We start from the raw sequence: 15,250 nt of genomic DNA, 5'->3' as shown, positions 1-15,250 counted from the left end.
GTATTCTCTTGAGTCAAGATTGAAATTGGAGATTTGATTATAACTCCTAATGCATTTTTAACCAACTTTATTGAGATATAATTTATACCATAAAATTCATGTATATTATGATTTTCAGTAAATTTACTGCATTTTGCAGCAATCATCATAATCTATTTTTATAACATTTTTATCACCCTGATAAGATCCCTCATATTTATGTACAGTTATGTACAGTTAATCCCCATCCCACTCCTCAACCCCTCCCTCTGTCTTAGCCCCAGGTAATTTATAGATTTATCTATTTTCAGCATTTCATATGAATGGAATCATACAATATTTGGTCTTTTGCATCTGTTTTCTTTCACTCAGTATAATGTTTTTGAAGTTTATCCATGTAGTAGAATTTATTAGAACTCCATTCCTTTTTATTGCTGAATAGTATTCCATTGTACGGATATACCACATATCATTTAATCCATTCACCAGTTGGTGGACAATAGATGTGATTCCACTCTGTCTGTTATGATAATCCTTTTATGAACATTGGATTGCAAGTCTTTGTGTGGACACATGTTTTTAATTCTCTTGGGTGGATACCTAGGGATGGAATTACTGGGCCATGCAGTAAATTAAAGTTTCACTTTTAAGAAACTGCCAAACTGTGTTCCAAAGAGGCTGTTCCATTTTATTTTATGTTCCCTTCAGTAATATATAAAGCTTGTGTTTCTCTACATACTCAACAACATTTGTTATTATTATTTATTTATTTATTTTATAATTTTTATTTTATTTATTTTTTCCCCCCAAAGCCCCAGTAGATAGTTGTATGTCATAGCTGCACATCCTTCTAGTTGCTGTATGTGGGATGCAGCCTCAGCATGGGCAGAGAAGCGGTGCGTTGGTGCGCGCCCGGGATCCAAACCCGGGCCGCCAGCAGCGGAGCGTGCGCACTTAACCGGTAAGCCATGGGGCCGGCCCTATTTTTTTAAATCATAGCCATTCTAGTGGATGTGAAATGGCATCTCATTATGGTTTGAGTTTGTGTTTCCCTAATGACTAATGATGCTAAGTATCTGTTCATGTGCTATTAGCCATTTGTATATCTTTGGTGAAATGTCTGTTCAAATCCTTTGCCCATTTTAAATTGGGTTGTTTGCCTTATATTTAATCTGTAAGAGTTCTTTGCATATTCTGAGTATAAGTTTTTTTATTGCATATATGATTTACAAATATTTTTCCCAGTCTATGGCTTGTCTTTTTATTTTATTAATGGTATCTTTTGATGTGCAAAAGTTTTGAATTTTGGTGAAGTCCAATTTATTAAATCTTTTTAAATGTATCCTGCTTTTATTGTCATATCTAAGAAGTCTTTATCTAACCTAAGGTCTTGAGTATCTTCTCCTATGTTTTCTTCTAAAAGTTTTGTAGTTTTAGCTCAAACATTCAGGTCTCTGATCCATTTTGAGGTAATTTTTGTATACAGTGTGAGGTAAGGGTCTAAGTTCATCTTTTGGCATGTGGATATCCAGTTGTCCCAGCACCATTTGTTGAAAAGACTGTCCTGTCCCTGTTGATGTGCTTTGTTACTTTTGTTGAAAATCAATTGACCATAAATATAAGGACCAAAACCCATTTTTCACTCTGACTTTGACCTTGCCTTTGAACATGGGAGATGTTCTAGGATCTGAGTCAAACAATAGAACAGTGCTGTGAGGAACTGGAGGTTGGTGAGTTTTTATCTGCTTATTTCCTCCCTCTTCCTCATTTGATGTTAGGATAGTCACTGGCAACACTCAGACCTGTGCAAAATACCAGCGTGATCTCATATATATTTGGTTTGGTTTCTTAATCAACTTTCAACATGTTACCTTTCTAAGAAAAAAATTTGATGACAAAATATTATTATTTCAAAGACTTTCCTTCCAACTTTGGATTAATTAGAAGCTACATAAAATAAGATAATACATGTGAAGATGTTTCAAAAATCATAAAATAAGAAACAAATATTAGGAATTATTATCATTGCATGCAGGGAATAAGAGTAAACAGAAGCAGCAGTAATGCTTTTAGGGCACTTAAATAGACAAAATGAATGACAATGTCAACATAAGAAGGTAAGAACCAGATCTGCAGATAATCCATCTGTGAGTTGTTGAAAGTTGACTTTATCTGAATTACCTAAAATAATAAGGAGTTGTGTCAGGATCAAAGAGGTTCTTCTTGCTCGGTTGGATATGGGGGATAAAGTTGTCTTAGTAATCGGTGTGTTCTCTTGAAGTGAGGTAGAAACTTTGCCGTTAGATATTTATTTCTCTTATTAATGGATGGCCCTCCTTCAAGGGTGTAGGTGGAATTAACAACTGCTTTTATAATGCCAATTTAAGTATGCTGAGAACCCCAAATAATCTAAAATCTCTTCCCTACACAGTGAGATAGTTACTTTGCTTGAAATTTTCAGGATTAGTGAACACTTCAGGGCAATTTATGGAGAGTCTGTATATTTGTACTGAGTTGAGGCATTGCTACTTAGATCTAACAAAACGCTTAGCTAGGATTATAGCCCTTATTAATCCCCTTGCTATCTACTGTCGTTCAGTGGACAGCTAAATCCTGGAGGTTTGCACATAGGCCAGATCAAATTTGGGGAGAAGGAATTAGGGCAAAGTGGTAGAACACTGTGAAGATTGCTGCTGGGGTGGGTAGTATAGAGATGGACAGGTCCAGGTAATTAGTAGGAATAAAAAGGGCATTGCCGCCCTGGTGGTCGGGAAAGAAATTGCAAATGGAGGGAAGGTGGAAGACGATGGTTGTACTGTGTTCCTGTGGCAGAATTTTGCCTCTTAGAAGCCCTGACTCTGTATTAATGATGGACATTAATATTTTCAGCTGGCATACTGCTCTGAGTTCTCAATTCTTGGACTGTTCACTACATCATTTCATTTAGTGTTTCTTGGGCACCCCATTCCTGCACCCAAATCCTCCTGTTTCGTGGCAGTATTTATTAGCTTTTAGTGAGCACATCTCTTCGAGGATGGCTATTTTTGTGCTCCCTATTTTATATAGCAGAGAGGTTCAGGGTCTTGCTCCAACATCAGCGTTAGAGGTAGACCCATGATTATAATTATAACTCGGAGACCCTTAAACTATGCAGCTTTAGACAATCCTGTCTAAAAAGCTAGAATATCAGAAAGCTGTGAGGAAACTCAAGCCACTGGAATTTCACAATGGCCCCAAATTCACTCCCTAAAATAACTTTCTGTGAATATTTAGGCAGTTGATGCCTAAAGCCTGTGGCCTCAGGAAGATTGGAGGAATGTAGCAATTATTTTTTAGTTTTCTTAGTTCCAAGGCTCCCTGTAGATTTGTTAATAAATCAAAGCACATATGGGGAGTAAAGAGGCAGAGGAAATGGGGAGGGGCTCCAAACTCAGAGATAAAAATTGCTAAGAAAGAGCCTGCTCTTATAGAAGGGGAAACAAGAAGCAGGAAGATAGAGGAGGGAAATAATAAACAAGAGGAGTCTTCATGGTGCCCTGGTGTGACACACGACAGGAGCTGGAAAACATTCAACATCTGATATTAGAGAAGGCAGGAAATACATTCTGAGAATAACCTTACCATGTATTGCAAAGGCTTCCATGCTGGGCTCATAGGCAAATGCAAAACAGCCCTCAACAGCCAGTGTCATACACCCCCAATGGTCTTCTCCCTAGCGTCAGTGGGCTAGTCATTCTGGGGCAGGCTTTGCACTGGTCCCTTCCACACTGTCCACAATCGGCTCCTGACCATCCACTCTTGCCCCTCTGCATCTTTCTATTTATCATGCCGTTAAGATCACCGTATGCTGCCAATTCAATTGAGAGCTTTCATATTTCCAAAAAATATGTGTATATAAAAATTGGAATTAAAAGGAACTATTCTTTTTGATTTGGCCCTGGTATCCTGATTGCCTTCTGTTAGGCCCATCCTGATTTTGTCTTGCCCTAAGCATTTGGGCAGGTACATTTTTATGGCTGACTTGGATCCTCTTCTATTGCACCACCTCCAGCGTTTTTCTCGTGATAGTTTGCTTTGGCAGCAATTCTTAATCTCATTCAACTTTCTTTTATAGTGGCACTGGATTCTTTGGCTGGTCTGGCTGGGTAACCACATTCACCAGAGTAAAGAGATGGGAAGATTTAGAAATGTTTAGAAAGACATTAGTGCCTTTTAGTACTGATAGAAGATCCTCATGCCTCTACCTCTAGGCAGCCTCCCTCTTCTGTGGTCCCCCCATGTAGCTAAACTACCCCATCATTCCTCAAGCTTTGATATCTGCTTTACTGTCTTCCTTTCTACCCCTCAATGATCAGCCATCATCCTGGTTGTGCTCATCACCCATGTAGAGAGATTTTTGTTTTCTTACACTCTGACAATCTTTATCCCACCCCTTGAGCTGCCCTCTACTAGGATCACACTCAGGACTGTGGCATGGGTCAGGAAAACTTAAGCTCCAATATTTCAATTTCTGAGCATAATTACCCCCACATATTTCTCCTTCCCTGGTTCCCTATATGCAGGCTTTCTGGATATCCTAAGACTTCTAACTGTTTAAGTCCTTGTATTTCTTTAAGTCCACCATTTCCTTCCTTCTGTAGCCCACCTCTCCACAGTGAAACATTTGTGTTTCACTCACATTTTGGTCCCCTCAACATTCTCATGGTCTTGCAAATCAGTATCAATCCATCCATCCATTTACCCTTCCTAAAACAGTAGCTGAGAAATACCCCCCAAAAAATCATTCAGTTGTATAGACCTCTGTTACTACCAAATTATGGTGTCCAATCTCCAATGAGCCTTCATTTTGGTTTGAAAGTTCTTTTATACACCCCTACCTTGCTCGCTTCCTCAGTTACCCACAAGGATATTCCAAATAGTTAGCGCTCTTCCCATTCTCACCTACCCACTTGCCCTCCACTGATGTCACTTGCTGCAGGTGACCGTGTTTTTCCTTTCCTAAGATGAGAGCCATCAGGCATAAACTCCATCAGTGCTGCACTCTTTCAGTTCAGAAGAGAGAATAGCTTGTCCCGAAGCTCAGCCTTTAACCTGTGCTATGGCTCCTGTTAACTCCTCACACTGTCTCCATCACCTTGCTCTGCTATCTGTGTTTTGATCCTCTTTCTCCTTCTCCTTCTTCCTCCTAACCTATAAGTACATTCACTTTTGTCCCACTTTAAAATAATAAAATAGAGAACCTTCCATGATCCTGCACGTTTCTTACTACTGTAGTCCTGTCGTTTTTATCCTTTAGAGAAAAGATCCTTGAAAAGATTATTTATATTCTTTCTCCACACATCCTATGTCAATTTTGCTTATTTTTAATATTTCCTATTCTTATCAAATTAATACATGCACAAAAATTTAAGTCGAATAGTATACATGGATAATAATGGAAAACAGCATTGTCTTGTTTCACACCCCCACCCTTGAGTCCTTATTCTCAGACACTTTTATCTATTTCTTCAAGTACTCATTCCAAACTGTGCTCCCGCTTAGCCTCCCATCCTATCCCTATTCTTATTTTTTGACCATAATCTCTATCTATGTCTATTTACATATTTGTTCCCTTTTCGTCACCTCTGCTCACATCTCTTAAAATATTATTTCTCGTGGTGGTAGTGTTGTCTATGGAAATGGGGAGGGTTGCCCCTTCCAGTCTCTGTTTGATTTTTCCTCTTTGTGTTGGCCTCTCTCTGCTGTTTTAGTGACTTTTCTTAAGTGACTGGTGGTCTTTTCTTGTTTATTTGCATTTAGGAATGAATCCCCCATCAGCTCATTGGAAAGTCTGTGGCGTGAACAGACTTCTGTCAACTGGTTATTGAATGGGTAGGGACCTGTCCATTTGGGGTGAAGATGAGGTTCAGATGCCAATATCTGACATTTTATAGAAACAGAATCCTTCAAACTCCAACTTGTGTATATGTCTAGGTTCTAGCATTCTAGGACACATAAGTAGTCAGGGGGCTCAGAGATATCATCACTTAGTATAATGACCTTACTTGATTCAGCTGTTTCACAAATATGTGGCTTTTTGCCCATATCATGACCTGTTGATTCCAATTTCTGAGCCTTTTCATAGTTCTGCATTTCTCTTAGTCCATTCGAGCTGCTATCACACAATACCACAGTAGCTTATAAACAACAGAAATTTATTTCTCACAGTTCTGGAGACTGGAAGTCCAAGATTATGCTGCCAGGTTGCAGATTTCTTATTGTATCCTCATATGGTGGAAGGGGCTAGGGAACTCTCAGGTGCTTCTTTTATAAGAGCACTAATCCCATTCATGAGGCTCTACCCTCATCACCTAAGCACCTCCCCAATGCCTCACCTCCTAATACCATCACATTGAGCCATTAGGATTTCAGCAGATGAATATTGGGGGACCACAAGCATTCAGACAATAGCAGTATGGAAATGACTTTTTTCTCTCTGGCGCTGGCCGGTAGTTGCTGTTTACTTTTCTCATCTCGCTGACTCTTCCATTTGCTTTTTATCTTCCATAAAGTTGTTGACAACTGTCATCTGTTGTGTCTTCTCCTGTTCCGTACTCATGTAGTATACGATTTTTAACTACTTTTCCTTATACTAAATATAATTTAGAGTAAATTCTTTGCTCTCACATATTAAAGCAGAAATAAATATATTATGTTCCATCTACCATATTTAATCAGAAATCTCCCAATTCACCTTTTAACCTGTATAATCAGATTTCTGGTCCACTCTCCATGATAAAAGCAATGACATCTAGTTTTCCTAAATCTAATAGACTGTTTTCAGTTTTTTTCTCTTTTGTCCATTGTAACTAGAGCCTACTCTTTTCATAAAACTTTCCTCTCTCGGTTTCTACTAAACAACTCTCCTGATTTCTCCTCTTTCCTTTTTCTTCATTCATTCTCAGTCTAATTTGCTGATTCCTCTTCTACTGCCCACCTCTTAAAATATGGTTTTATTAATATCCTATTCTTGGCTCGCCCTCTCTTCCTTCTGTAAATGTCCTCACTGTCCTCAGGCTCCAACCAACCTCTTCCCTTTTGTTTCTCATATTCAAAAGAAAATTTTCTTTCCTCCTCCAAAAAGACAAAAGAAACAATCAAATGGGTACTCTTGAACTTTATGCTACACGTCCTATAACCCCAAATACGTCTCTACCCATTCTTGTTTCCATCTTTTTGTTATGTTTTGTTATAGGTACCCATGTTCTTATCTAAACCCAGTTCCTTCACTGCCACCCAGGTATCTTCCCCTCTCACTGTCTCAGTTACCATACTATTGATTATGTCTTTTCTCTCCTACATCTTCAACCTCTGTATTGAATCTTTTTCTTTTTTGTGAGGAAGACCAGCCCTGAGCTAACATCTGATGCCAATCCTCCTCTTTTTAGCTGAGGAAGATTGGCCCTGGGCTAACATCCGTGCCCATCTTCCTCTACTTTATATGGGACACTGCCACAGCATGACTTGACAAGTGGTGCGTCAGCGTGCCCGGGATCTGAACCTGTGAACCCCAGGCCGCCAAAGCAGAGCGTGCACTTGCGCCACTGGGCCAGCCCGCTGTATTGAATTTTTGACATCAGCATGTTAACATGGTCAAGGCTTTCCCATCTTAAAAAATAAAACAAAATGATGCCAAACCATTTTTTCTGTATCTACTACAGAATTGTTTACACATTTTGTTCCTGTTTCCTCACCTCCACTCACATCTTAACACCCAGCCTTAATTTCAGTCATTGGTGCAAACGAGCAGATCTCACAAAAGTAACAATGACCTTCCTGTCACCAGACCCAGCAGACAAATTTCAGTTCCTATCTTAGGTAGGTTCTCAGTGACATTTGACTCTCTTGACTCTTTAACTTTAAAACAGTTTCTGGCTCAGTTTTGTGGCAAAGTATATTCTTGATTTTCCTCCTATCTCCGTGGCCCACCCTTCATTGTCTCCTTTGTAATCTTCTCCTCTACATATTCTTTAAATGTTTGAGTTCATATTACTTCATCCTAGTCCCTCTCGACTTCTCACCTAGTATGCTCTCCCTAAACAGTCACTTCTTTTCCCATGGCCACAGCTATCTATGCACTTAAGACATTTACTTTTTTAAAATCTCAGGCTAAGTTGAAGGAAGAAACCACCATTGATTAACTGAAATACAAAGCTGAACGTATTACTCACTTAAGTAATGGAGAGTTATGATTTCTATACATAGTCTCTCCAGACAAAGCAGACTACTGATTTTATATTGGACTTTAGGAAGTTTACAGTTCAGAGAGTAGGTTGACATCAGCTATAGAAGCATGGTTGCTTGGGTAAGACTGCTGCAAATTGGTTGATTTTCCAGTATGTTCACTGGAGTGAAGATATTGCCAACTGGCTGTCTTGCAAAAAAGGGGCACTATTGCTTATTGGCTGGCTTTCAAAAACCTGTTCTCTGAGCACGTTATCATTGATTGATGAAGCTGACTTAAAACTGGTTGTAATGGTAATTTGTTACCATGGCTACAAAACAATAAGTCTATTCCAAGGAGTATGGGAAATTATTAAATTTCTTGCTGAGCCATTTTTTAAAAAAGACTGAACTTCAAATATCCAAACGTGTATTTGCTGTTCCAATTTGGGTATCTCAAAAGCACTTAAATTCAACATGTCCAAAGCCAAATGTGTGTTCCTTCCAAACTAGATCTTTCTTTTGAAAGCATCTATCCATCTGATCTATCCATCTAGAATAGAGGTTGGCAAACTTTTTCTATAAAGAGCTGGATAATAAATATTTCAGGCTTTGTGGGCTGTGTAGTCTCTGTCATGACTACTCAACTCTGCCATTATAGTACCAGGGAGCCAGAGATAAGATGTAAATAAATGAGCGTGGTTGTGTTTCAATAAAACTTTATTTACAAAAACAGGCAGTAGATAGATTTAGCCCATGGGCCATAGTTTGGCCATCACTGATCTAGATGGTCAAGCCATTGATATAGGAATTAATTTGGACAGCCCTTTCTCTATCATGTTCCGTGTCTATCAACTTTGCTTTTTGTACTGAGCACTTGGTCTATTTTCTCAGAACAGCATGCCCTTTTTGCTGAGAAATATGCCTGAAAAATAACAGGGCCTCCCAATATAAGGACATTACCCCTAACCCTAATGTTTTTTTAGGGGTAAACAAGTGATTGAAATTTGACTAATCAGGGAATTTTTTTTTAATGGAATTGAATTTAAAAAAAGGTTCTTTCTTCTCTGGCTGTAAAGATGGGAATCTTGGACTGCTGGGAGGATGTTCCCCCACCTCTCCCTCAATCCTTGCTCTTGGTTTGTCTGCTACGTTTGTAGGCAAGGAACCCACTGTGCTGAGAGATGGTGAGAAGGCCCTGGGCACTTGTGTCCCTGGCTTCAGTCAGTGCCATCCCTGGTTTTCCTGAATTGGGGGAAATGTGAGCTCATAATACTCTCCCCACCTCTCTTTTTTCACCCATATGAGAGTTCAAGTTACATGTAACCAAGGAATACTGACTAATAGATATCCTAAACACCTTTTAAATCCGCTCACTCTTCTCTCTTTTAGCTATCTTGACACAGTCTAAAGCTCCCATCACCCCATTCTGGGACCATAGAACTATATCCCTAATACTGTAGCTCTCTTGGCACCTAAAATACTTGCTTCAAACTGCAGTCAAAATAATCATATAAAAAATTAAATCTGAACACAGCATTTCCTTGTTGAAAATCTTTCAGTATCTTCCCATTGCTCTTAGGATAAAAACAAAAACTTTTCCCATGTCCTCCCACATGTCTAGCCTCCCCTTCCTACACCACATCCCTTATTCCTTCTCTCCAGCCACTCAGGACTTCTTTCAGTTTTTTTTTTTTTTTTTTTTTTTTTTGAGGAAGATCAGCCCTGAGCTAACATCCGTGCTAATCCTCCTCTTTTTGCTGAGGAAGACCAGTTCTGAGCTAACATCTGTTGCCAATCCTCCTCCTTTTTTTCTTCCCCAAAGCCCCAGTAGATAGTTGTATGTCATAGATGCACATCCTTCTAGTTGCTGTATGTGGGACGCGGCCTCAGCATGGCCAGAGAAGCAGTGCGTTGGTGCACACCCGGGATCCGAACCCGGGCCGCCAGTAGCGGAGCACGCGCACTTAACTGCTAAGCCACGGGGCCGGCCCTTCTTTCAGTTTTTTATACCATGTTCACCACATTGGTATATGTTGTTTCTTCCTTCTGAAATGCTGTTCCTTCAAGCCTCTTCATCTATGCAGCTCCCATCTGTCATTCAGATCTCAACTCAGTTTCCTGCTATTGACAAAACATTCCTTCTCTTTACAGATTAGATCAGCCAGCATTTTTCTTCTCCATACCTTTTACACTCTTGTGTTCCTTCAGAGATTTCAACATATTTTATAATTATATAATTCTTTGGGTAATCTTTGATTTAGATCCAAATATCCTCTTACTCTGTAAACTCCATGTAGGCAAGGATTGTGTCTGTTAAATGCAGAATCTCTAGTTCCCTGTGATAGGCAGAATGGCCTTCAAAGATGCCCACACCTTGATCCCTGGATCCTGTGAATATGTTACCTTGCATAGCAAAAGAGACTTTGCAGGTTTAATTAAAGTTATGGCCCGTCTACTCACATACTCCTTAAAAGCAGAGAAATTTCTCTGAGAGATGCCTCAGAGGAGGAAGAGAGCAGAGACATATGGCACAAAATAAGTCAGAGAGATTTGAAGCATGAGAGGGACTCCACCCACAATTGCTGAAGGGTGCCATATGGAAAGCATGAGAAAGAATGCAGGCAGTCTCTAGGTGGGGACCAAAGCTTGGCTGATAGCCAACAAGGAAATGGGACCTTCAGTCCTACAGCCACAAGGAACTGGATTCTGCCAACAACCTGAATGAGCCTGGAAACCGATTCATCCCCAGAGGCCCAGAAAGGAACACAGCCCTGCCAACACAGACACCTTGATTTCAGCCTTATGAAATCTGGAGCAGAGAAACCAGCCCAATCAACCCAGACTTCTGATCAAAAGAACTATGAAATAATAAATACGTGTGTTTTAAGCTGCTAAATTTGTGATAATTTGTTACCACAGAAAACTAATATACTCCTCATATGTGCCTGACATGTACTAAGGGCTCAGTAAACATTTAACAAGTGGATAAACAAATGGGCAGTCTCATTTGTTTCTAAGAATTCAACTGCTGATAGGTCAAAGCTGAGTACTTCCAGCCCAAATCTGTCTCCTAGGCTCCAGGCCTTATATGTCCAACTGCCTAACAGAGAGATCTACTTCTATGCCCCACAGATACCTCAAATTTGATTCATTTTGTTCCCCCGTCTATCCTGATCTTCCACCATTGATCATCTCTCTTCACTCCCCTCCTTCAATCTGTTCTTAATTCCTGTGATTCTGTCTCATTAGCACTCATATTCTTTCTGTCCTCTATCCCATTGCTTCTTCTAGGGTTCATGTTTTAACCAAGCCTTGACTGTCTAAGACTATTTAAGTCTCATATCTAGTATCCATCTTCTCTCCCTCTTTCTCAGGCTATGTATCCCTATAGATCTGCATGTGGTATTCTCTACTACAGCTGCAGGCCACTGTTCCTGGTGCTGCCCTGCTGGTGAGTCTGGACACCCTTTTCAAGATGCAGCCCAAATATAGTCTTCTCTTCAAATTTTTCAGCTCCTGGCCCCACACACACGTCTAGATAGACTTGCTTCCTTTGCACCCTATTCTTTTCTGTGCTTGTTTCTATATATACCACCCATAACATATTATTAAACTTATGTGCCTGCTGTACTTCCCTAGGCTTTATTCGGGTGTGCATCACAGAGCCTGGCTGAGGGCCTGGGACATGGCTGCGTGTGACTAATGCTAGAGGAATGAATAAATGAACCAATGAGTTCTTTTGTTGCCTGGCTTTGTGTCTGTGAACAACTCTAGACAAGTGCTACTCAAAGTGTGCTTCTCAGAGCAGCAGCAGAAGCAGCTTCTGGGAACTTGTTAGCATTGCAAATTCTCATTCCCTCTCTCAATCCCCATCCCTCGCCAATCAGAATCTCTAAGAGCGGAGTCTGAGAATCTGTGTTTTAACAAGCCCTCCAGGTGATTCTGGTGCACTCTAGTTTGAGAACCATTGCTCTAGAATGTTCCTCCAGTTTACTCCTAGAGAATCCACTAGAATGCTTCCAACTGCACCCAACCAGAAACAGTGATTAGAGAAAGGGAGAGCAACAGGAGACACCCCAGCCATGGACAAGAGAGCTCCAGTACCTGGCCACAACCAGGAATGAAACAGGCCTAAGTTTATATCCCACAAAGGTCTGAAGGTAAACTGAGAATCACTTTTATGTTCTGGAATTCAAATGGAGGCAGCAAATTTTTGTGGCTTTGCTTTTATGTTTAAATGGCACCACTGGAATTTTGCCTTGCCACAAAGCATATTAGAATAAAGGAGAAAAGGGTGGAGATCTGTTTTAAGAACTCCAAAGTGTAAGCTGAAGTATCTGCACGACTTTTCCTCCAACGGTAGATTCTGACCACAGAGAAAAGTAGGAAAATCCAGAACTATTTTCTCTTTTTCTCAAAATCTGGCTTTTCCCAGCTAATAATTGACTTCTGGACCCTGAACCTGACTTGTGTGGTCCTGGTATTACAAGAATAGTTTTCCTGAGTCAGTATGATTATCACTGGGGCACATGGGGATGCTGCCTCGCTTTGGGGAGAAGAGGGAACGCCCTAACCTCCTTCCCCAAACCCTACATGTGACAAAACATCTCCTATCTTCTCACACAGGATCAGAGCTGGGGAAGAGAATAACCATGTGTGTCTCACTTCCTTTTTCTTACAAATACTGGTGGTGTGCATGTCTGTGTTTATATGTGCACAGTTGCACACACACACACACACACACACACAAGTTTGTCTCTAAGACCATTATACTTATATTTGGCTTTTGCTATAGACAGTAGCAACAGAAGCACATACTTTTTAACCCATAATTCCATAACTCAGGAATCACAAATGGTGAAAAAAATCTCTGGAAGTTTTCCCAATTACTGATTTATCCTTTCAACTTCCTTCTTTCTTCCAAGCAGTCTTTATATAACAAGCTCTGAAAAGCAGTGCTTGTAATTGTCCCCAAGTGAATCATTTTCGTTTTCAGCAATTCCAGGAGGCGATGGAGAAGTATCAAACCTTTCAATGAAGACTGGTTCCACAGAAATAATTACACTCACTTGGCCCAAGTGAAGCTGCCGTGGAAAGCACACTAGCATTCCTCAGACCAAGGCATGCTATTTTCCATTCTTTGGGCTTTAAACATATTCTCCTAGTCAAAATATCACGATTTAAGAAATGTATGTTGGGTTCTTTTAAGTGGGGTTTTTAAGTATTCATTTTCTTTAGAGATTTGTTTACAAGTGTTTGGATATAAAATTAGGAAAAAGCTTTCTGTGATTCTAGAAAAATAATTGTTTCCCAACCACCTAAAATAATTCCATAGAATTTCCACTTGCATTTAAAATTGCACTAATTATCTTCATGACAATTGTTAATTATGCTGGCCGTTGCCTTCAGTATGGCCTACAGATTAAACAACAACAACAATTTGACATTCTTTTTGTTAACATCTCGATGGCTAATGAATTAGCTGCAGGTTCAAGATTACTTTTTGAGGAGATAACTACCTTTTGCTTTCTCTGCAAAAGTCAAGTATATTACAGAAACATGAGCATGTTGCTTTACAATGCTCTGGGGATTACCAGAAATAAATGAAGAAAAACTACTCCCTTTGGACTTTTGCGGAGTAACCAGACTTAGAGATTTTAGGCTCCATCATCCAAGACTCCAAGTTAGATTGGTCCAATATGCCATTTTACCAAAGAGAGATGGTCACTGTTTTATCTCCCAACTAGTCAGGACACCTAGAAGAAGACCAAGATGCAGAAGTAATTCTATCCGGCAGGAAATTCAATGGCTGAGGAAATTTCCCCATTTTTTAATTCTTTCCAGTGTGCTCTAGAAGTGATGGATTTTTTCTTCTTTTAGTCACTGTTCAGCCAGAGGCTCTTTTTACTCACTTCAGAAGTTGTGACTCTCGGACCACAGTAGAAATAACTCTGATACTAATTTCTCAAGAAGAATTCTTTTGAAACATGAAATGGCTGTTTTCCAGTTTAAAAAAAAAAAGCAAAATTCAGGGCTTTTTCTCATTTCTCAAGATGGCTTTCCATTAATATGAACCTCTGACATCTTTGGTTTCTGTCATCATTGATATTTTTCTTTTATTAACTTCTGTACTCTTGTGCTCTTTGAGCAATTCCTAGATGCTATCCTTCCTCCTCTTTTTGCTTCTGTTACCATTCCTGCTGCTCTTCCTCACCTTCTCCCTGTCCTTCTGTGCTGATCCACAGCCAAGAAAATTTCCCTGGGTGAAATGCTAGCCTCTGGACCCTACTGCTCCTCCCTTTGGCCTCACTTCTGGATTGGACAGCACCGAGAAGAATCCATGCACAGGTGCTCCACTGGAGAGTTTCTGGCCAGAGAACATGATGAATCCATCAAGTACTGTAGGGTACAGACTGCTGTAAATACTGGTCCAAAATGTATAAGGATAATTTGCTGATGATGCTCTAAATTAACTTCTGACTCGCCAAGGAAAGTTCTTAGAAAGATTGGAATATAAATCAGGTATCCTACACATATTTTGTTTCCTGTAGAGAAAAAGTCACATTCATAACATTCTCTAGTTTGGAAACATGTTAGCATTTTAAAGGAGGATCTTCATGGGGCAGTGTCTTAATATAAAGGAGCAGCTTGGGGGAGGAAATTCAGGCTATGTGGGAGGAAGTTGAAGGAGGTGTTATTGGTAAGGAGCATCTTCGGATGAGCCTATATAGAGCTTCCCATTTGTCCAGCCCCACATATAACCGAACCTCCTGAGAAGATGAAGAATTATGTCATGTTTAGTTGTACTTTAAAGATACAAGCCTAATCCAGCAGGATCACCTTGTGCTTTTTAGAGTGCTTGATAGCCCTTTCCATTTCTCAGGCTGTAGACTGCCATGCAGACGAGAGGCTGTTTTCCTTTAGCTCTCCAGTGTGCTCATTGTGGTCTTCCTGTCCCCTAAAGCAACATGTCTCCAAGTTGTCCTTGGAACAAGAGGCATTAGGGTGATATTTTTGCACTTAAAACACTTGAACTTCTTACAACTTATTGTGTCATATATTCGTA

General features: G+C 40.0%; 1 long non-coding RNA gene across 1 annotated transcript in view; it reads left to right on the top strand.

Annotated features, from left to right (window-relative positions):
- Positions 1–785: 785 nt before the first annotated feature.
- LOC147914287 (uncharacterized) overlaps positions 786–15,250 on the top strand; it is a 32,397-nt gene continuing 17,932 nt past the window's right edge. Inside the window, exon 1 of the long non-coding RNA XR_015555522.1 lies at positions 786–940. This is a non-coding gene — a long non-coding RNA (uncharacterized LOC147914287). The remainder of the gene's footprint in view (positions 941–15,250) is intronic.

Source organism: Ceratotherium simum, chromosome 21 (assembly GCF_057802395.1).
Source record: "Ceratotherium simum simum isolate JZ-2026a chromosome 21, ASM5780239v1, whole genome shotgun sequence".
NCBI classification, from domain to species: domain Eukaryota; kingdom Metazoa; phylum Chordata; class Mammalia; order Perissodactyla; family Rhinocerotidae; genus Ceratotherium; species Ceratotherium simum.
The sequence above is the reverse complement of the archived record's forward strand: the minus strand, read 5'-3'. Positions and strand labels throughout refer to the sequence as shown.